Source organism: Phyllobates terribilis, unplaced genomic scaffold (genome assembly GCF_046119375.1).
Source record: "Phyllobates terribilis strain yellow unplaced genomic scaffold, ASM4611937v1 Scaffold_5__5_contigs__length_657084704, whole genome shotgun sequence".
NCBI lineage: Eukaryota > Metazoa > Chordata > Amphibia > Anura > Dendrobatidae > Phyllobates > Phyllobates terribilis.
Genome location: NW_027362765.1, coordinates 57,036,302 through 57,042,968, shown reverse-complemented (window position 1 = coordinate 57,042,968; position 6,667 = coordinate 57,036,302). Strand labels below are relative to the sequence as shown.

The 6,667-nt window shown below is 50.7% G+C and overlaps 1 protein-coding gene across 1 annotated transcript in view; it reads left to right on the top strand.

Moving 5' to 3' along the window:
* Positions 1-1,354: 1,354 nt before the first annotated feature.
* The window catches only part of LOC141271968 (uncharacterized), a 41,539-nt gene continuing 36,226 nt past the window's right edge, over positions 1,355-6,667 (top strand). Inside the window, exon 1 of the mRNA XM_073682222.1 lies at positions 1,355-1,415. The gene's annotated coding sequence lies outside the window, so the exon portion shown is untranslated. The remainder of the gene's footprint in view (positions 1,416-6,667) is intronic.

Here is a 6,667-nt window from a genome sequence, read left to right as displayed (position 1 = left end):
GTACGCCTCGTACACGCGCGGCTCCGCTCCGTACGCCTCGTACACGCGCGGCTCCTCTCCGTACGCCTCGTACACGCGCGGCTCCTCTCCGTACGCCTCGTACACGCGCGGCTCAGCTCCGTACGCCTCGTACACGCGCGGCTCACCTCCCTACGCCTCGTAGACGCGCGGCTCCGCTCCCTACGCCTCGTACACGCGCGACTCCGCTCCCTACGCCTCGTACACGCGCGGCTCCGCTCCCTACGCCTCGTACACACGCGGCTCCGCTCCGTACGCCTCGTACACACGCTGCTCCGCTCCGTACACCTCGTACACGCGCGGCTCCGCTCCGTACACCTCGTACATGCGCGGCTCCGCTCCGTACACCTCGTACACACGCAGCTCGGCTCCGTACACCTCGTACACACGGGGCTCCTCTCCGTACACCTCGTACACACGGGGCTCCTCTCCGTACACCTCGTACACGCGCGGCTCCGCTCCGTACACCTCGTACACGCGCGGCTCCGCTCCATACACCTCGTACACACGGGGCTCCTCTCCGTACACCTTGTACACGCGCGGCTCCGCTCCGTACACCTCGTACACACGGGGCTCCTCTCCGTACACCTCGTACACACGGGGCTCCTCTCCGTACACCTCATACACACGCGGCTCCGCACGCCTCGTACACGCGCGGCTCCGCTCCGTACACCTCGTACACGCGCGGCTCCGCTCCGTACACCTCGTACACGCGCGGCTCCGCTCCGTACACCTCGTACACGCGCGGCTCCGCTCCGTACACCTCGTACACGCGCGGCTCCGCTCCGTACACCTCGTACACGCGCGGCTCCGCTCCGTACACCTCATACACGCGCGGCTCCGCTCCGTACACCTCGTACACACGCGGCTCCGCACACCTCGTACACACGCGGCTCCGCTCCGTACACCTCGTACACACGCGGCTCCGCTCCGTACACCTCGTACACACGCGGCTCCGCTCCGTACACCTCGTACACGCGCGGCTCTGCTCTGTACACCTCGTACACGCGCGGCTCCTCTCCGTACACCTCGTACACGCGCGGCTCCGCTCCGTACACCTCGTACACGCGCGGCTCTGCTCCGTACACCTCGTACACACGCGGCTCTGCTCCGTACACCTCGTACACACGCGGCTCCGCTCCGTACTCCTCGTACACACGCGGCTCTGCTCCGTACACCTCGTACACGCTCGGCTCTGCTACATCCACACTGTAAACCCCTCCTGACCCCACACATAACCTTCACCTCATCCAGCACCATGACAACCAGCACAGCAGAGTCTTGCATCCACTGAGGCCCTGATCATGTGACCCCTGACTCCTCCCCTCCTGTGACCTCATCACAGGTCCTGTGCGCACAGAACAGCCATATATGTGGTGGCGGCTCTGCAGGTGGAGGTATGTGGAGATCCCCCATTACTATTAACCCCCTCAGTCCTGGCCATTATCACAGACATATTCTCTTTACCTTCTATTGTGCCTATTCTGGGGTACATATAACATTTTAATGTTCAGTATTTCCAAACCATTTTTCACATTTATTTTCCATTTCTTTTGTGTGTTTTTTTTCACTTGTCTCTTTTTGGGGAACAGATAAAGTATGAATTAAGGTTTATTTATTTGTTCCTACTAGAATTGGTGTGAATCGATTTGTAGGCCACGGTCAGTAATCCGTGGTCTCTGGGTCGGATAATGAAAAGATGAGCCGGGATGCCGCAGGTAGGAGGTGGTTCTTAGGCTTCAGAGACCACAGATGCCTGACGAAGAAGATCAATCGGGTCCTGTGAATCGATTCACTACAACTCTACTATCCACCACCTATTTTAACATAATTAGTGGGGGATTTTATTCAGCTGCATGATCCGACATGTGTACTGTCACTGCATTCATTGCAAATGGGACTGACAGAGATTGGCGAATACAGAACTCAACTCTTTCCGTCACTCCCATACATAATAAATAATTAGGGATGAGCGAACATGCTCAGTGATACTCGGATATCACTCGACTATCTGGGTGCTCGGACCTGCTCATTACTTGTCAAACATTTGGCGATGCTCGATTTCAAACTCGAATCCCCGCCCCACAGCCAATAAGGATGCAGGGACTGCCTGCAAGTTACTGTAATGCCATAGCCTTATTGGTAGTGGCATTACTGTGATTTGCTGGCCGTGTGACATCATCAGGGGTTATAAAAGGACAAGTTCCGCCAGGCTCGACACACTGACGGCATTGCACAGCTCTTTGACAGTTGTTATTGGAGGGAGGGAGTGCCTGTCCAGGCGACTGAGTGCACAGTTTAACGAATCAGAGTCCTGTAGTGTTGATACTGGTGCTGAAGCTGAACCACCTTACCAAGAGCCCTTGTAATGGCTAATCCTTTGCTTTCCTGTTTGTATCACATACATTCTGCATTAAGCCTAGGGAGAGAGAGAGATGCAAGGAGAGTGGCAGAATACATTGTGTAGACAGTATATAGCTGCTGCATTTTTTTTTGGGGGGGGGGGTGTATGAAAAAATTTAATACATTGTGATCCATTAAGTATTACGTGCTTTATGGTACATTTTGGTATTCCAAAAAAGTGTTGCCATTTTTTTCTGGATTAAATTACTCACTCATAGAATATTTCGTGCATTGAGGTACATTTCTGTGCCTTATAACACTTCAAAAAAGCTTTGAAAAATTTTCTGGGTGAAATTACTCACCCATACAGTATTCCATGGTCTGGTGTACATTTCTGTGATATATAACACTCAAAAAAAGTGTTAAAATATGTTGCTGGGTTAAATTACTCACCCATATAGTATTCCGTGGTCTGGGGTACATTTCTGTGATATGAAACACTCCGAAAATAAATTTTTTGGGATTTCATTTGTCATCCATACACTTTTGCATACTTTCTATTACATTAAAGTGGTACTAAACGCCAAAAAAACGCTTTGACTGCTACAGATGACCAATTTTTTTCTTAAAAATAAACTTGGTTTTAAGAGACCTAGCAATTAGAAAATGCGTAAAACGTGCGATAAGGGACAGGGAAGTGGAAGTGCTGATGATGGTGCATACAGTTTCCGAGGACTTGGGGCAGGTGCGACTACACCTGTTGCTGGAGCACAAGAAACACGCCCATACACGACACATAGGTTCCTGTCCCACTTTGCAGGGAGGCACAGTACACCACTCCTGAAGCCAGAGCAGTGCGACCAGACGGTCAGGTGGATAGCAGATAATGCTTCCAGCATGCTTGGCAGCACCACCCAGTCTTCCACATGGTCCACCAGCCTACAGTCAGGATCACTTAATCCTCACCCTGATCCTCCTTCCTCCCACCATGTTGAGTTCCAGGAGACTAGTGATCCCATACTAGGACACTCCGTGGAGCTCTTTACAACTTAATTTCTTGATTGTGGCCTCTCAACCTGCATGCTCCAAGAGAGACAGGAGAACATGCTGTTTAGTGATGCACAAAACTTAGAGCAACCACAGTCACAAGAAGATGACGGTGGGGAACGGCAAATTTTTTTAAGAAGAAAGATGATGATGAGACACAGTTCCGTAAAGCACCGACACTCGTGAATTTCTCCATTGAAGAGTTAGATGTTCCCCAGCCTGGGACTTTTTTAAAGAGAGTTCTGAGACAAACAAAATGGTTGCAACCTGTGCCATGCCAAGATCAGTAGGGGCCTGACCACTAAGAGCCTAACCACCACCAGCATGATCAGGCACATGTCATCTAAGCATCCGACTCGGTGGGCCAAATGCCTGGGTCCACGATTAGTGCAAGCGGGTGACATCACTGCCCCTTCCCCTGTGCTAGGTGCTTTACAATCCCCTGTCCATGACACTGTCGCTGATGCCTTCCGGCCTGCATCGGTCCTTGGACATTCTGACTCACCATCATCAGTCACTTCCAAATGCTTGTCCCAGCACAGCGTTCAACTGTCCCTAGCTCAGGCTTTGGAATGAAAAAGAAAGTTTCTAGCTGCCGACCCACAGGCCCATATGCTAAACGCGCTCGTTTTCAGGCTGCTTACCATGGAAATGTTTCCATTTAGGCTTGTTGACACGGAAGATTTCCGCCGACTCATGGTGGCAGCCGCCCCTCGGTATGCAGTGCACAGCCGCCTTTTTTTCTTCCGGTGTGTCGCCTTGTACCTGCACGTATCCAGGAACATCACCCTTGCCCTTACCAACGCACTTACTGGGATTGTCTACTTAATGACCGACACGTGGACAAGCGCTTGTGGTCAAGGATTCTACATTTCCCTGACGGCACACTGGGTGAACATTGTGGAGGCTGGGGCCGAGTCACACCGTGGCACGGTATATGTGCTACCGACACTGAGGATGGCTGGCCCTACTTCTATCAAGGTTTCCTCCACCTCCTACATCAGTTCCTGTACCCCCTCCTGCTCCTCCTCCATCTCCGATGTGCTGTCTCAGAGCACGTCATCCACATCAGCGGGAAGCTGGAAGCCTCAGCAAAGTGACAACAGGCTCTGCTGAAGCTAATTTGTCTAGGAGACAAACCGCACACCGTGGCAGAGTTACTTAAAGGAATAAATGACCAGACAGATATGTGGTTTTTGCCACTGAACCTCCAACCAGGCATGGTCATGTATGACAATGGGCATAACCTGGTGGTGGCTGTGAAGCTTGGGAAGCTCACATATGTACAATGCTTGGCACATGTGCTCAACTTGGTAGTTCAGCAGTTTCTGAAAACATACCCAGATTTGCCTGAGCTTCTGGTCAAGGTACGCACGTCAGCGCCCATTTCCGCAAGTTGGTTACAGCTGCCGCCGCTCTGGCGGTGCTGCATCAGTGCATGCAGGTGCCAGCTCACCAACTTGTGTGCGACGTGCCCAAGCTCTGGAACTCCACAATGCACATGTTGTCACGGCTTTCTGAGCAGCAGAGGCCAGTTGTTGAGTACCAGCTCCAACACGCCCCTCGGTATTCTAGTCAGCCGCCGCACATAACAACTGAAGAGTGGGTATGGATGTCTGACATTTGTGCGGTTCTCCAAGTCTTTGAGGCCTCCACAAATATGGAGCGCGGTGATGACGTCATAGTCAGCGCAACGATCCCACTTTTGTGCCTACTTAAACAGTCTTTGCTCACAATTAAAAAGGAAGCTATGCATGCGGACCAGGTGGAGATGGAGAAAGACATGAGACAGAGAGATAAGGCTATGTGCCCACGATGCAGAAATGCAGCATATTTTTTACGCTTCTCCCTGGCAGGAAAAACGCATGCAGATTTTACATGCGTTTTTTCCCGCCAGTTAGAAGCGTTTGTCAAGCGTTCTTGCATGCATTTCTGCATGCAGGTTATCAAGCGCTTTTCTAAGCGATTTTAGCATCACTTGGAAAAGTGCTTGACAACTTGTTCACACTATATAAATAGTGCAACCGGCATGGATTTATAGTAGTGTGACCAAGTTATTTAAAAAAAAAAGAATAAGAATGGTAAAAAATAAAGTTTATACTCACCTTCCGACGTCCTCCCGGTGTTTTCTCTGCTGCTTACGGTGTCTTAGGCGGGTTGCGGTGGTGTCAAGGACCTGTGGTGACGTCATTGAGTCATGAGATGAGGCTGGGCTGGGTATTAGGCTGCGTGCCCACTATGCGTTTTCAAGCGTTTTTGCCACGGAATTTCTGCAGCAAAAACGCTTAAAAAAACGCTTGATAATACGTGCTCCATGGTCCCCAATGATAATCCGCATGTGCTGTGCACATGCTGCGGAAATTTACGCTGCGGATTATCATTGCGGAAAAATACGCAGCATGTCCATTAATTTTGCGGACACACAGCGTAATCGCCGCCATTGACTTGCATTGGACCGTGTGACATCCGCATCACTACATGTGAACATGCGGATATCACACGGTTCAATGTGCGGATGGTACCCAGGTCTGGAGAAGAAGAGACTCTCATCCAGACCTGGGTACCATGGAACCTGTAAAAAAAAGAATTTAAAATAAAAAATAAAGATTATACTCAGCTTCCGATGTCCTCCCGGTGTTTTCTTCATCCTCATCTCATCTGCTCAGCGAAGATTGGGTAATAATGAGGAGGTGGAGGCTGAGGAGGAAAAGGAGCTAATGGCTAGCGCAGCAGAGGCTAGTACTCACACAAGCTTCGTCCCGTCTCTCCTACGTGGATGGACTGAGGATGGGAATAAGAAGGAAGAGAGGGAGGAGGAGGAGATGGAGAGTAGTCATCAAGGTGGAGACAGGGAAGTGGACAAAAAAGAGTACTGGTTGTTCACTCTGCTAGACCCACGCTACAAGGAGAACTTTGAATGTCTTCTACCTGTGTCGGAAAGGTCTTCTAAAATGATGCTATACCAGAAGGCCATTGTGGAAATTATGTTGAAAAAATTCCCAGCAGACAACGCTAGCGGCAGGGGGCAAGCTTCCTTGGCCAACGAAGGCGTGGGCCAATTTCATCACACCAGCCCTTACCGTCCAGGGCCTGATGACTGGGTATTTTTAACGAGGATGGAAAAGTTTTTAAAAGATGGTCAAGCAATACCTGGCCGACAAAACCAGCGAACTCGCTAATTCCTTTGCGACTTTCAACTATTCGGTGTCACGCTGTCTCTGTATACTGGAGGTAGGGGGCCTAAGCTGACCCTAAGCTG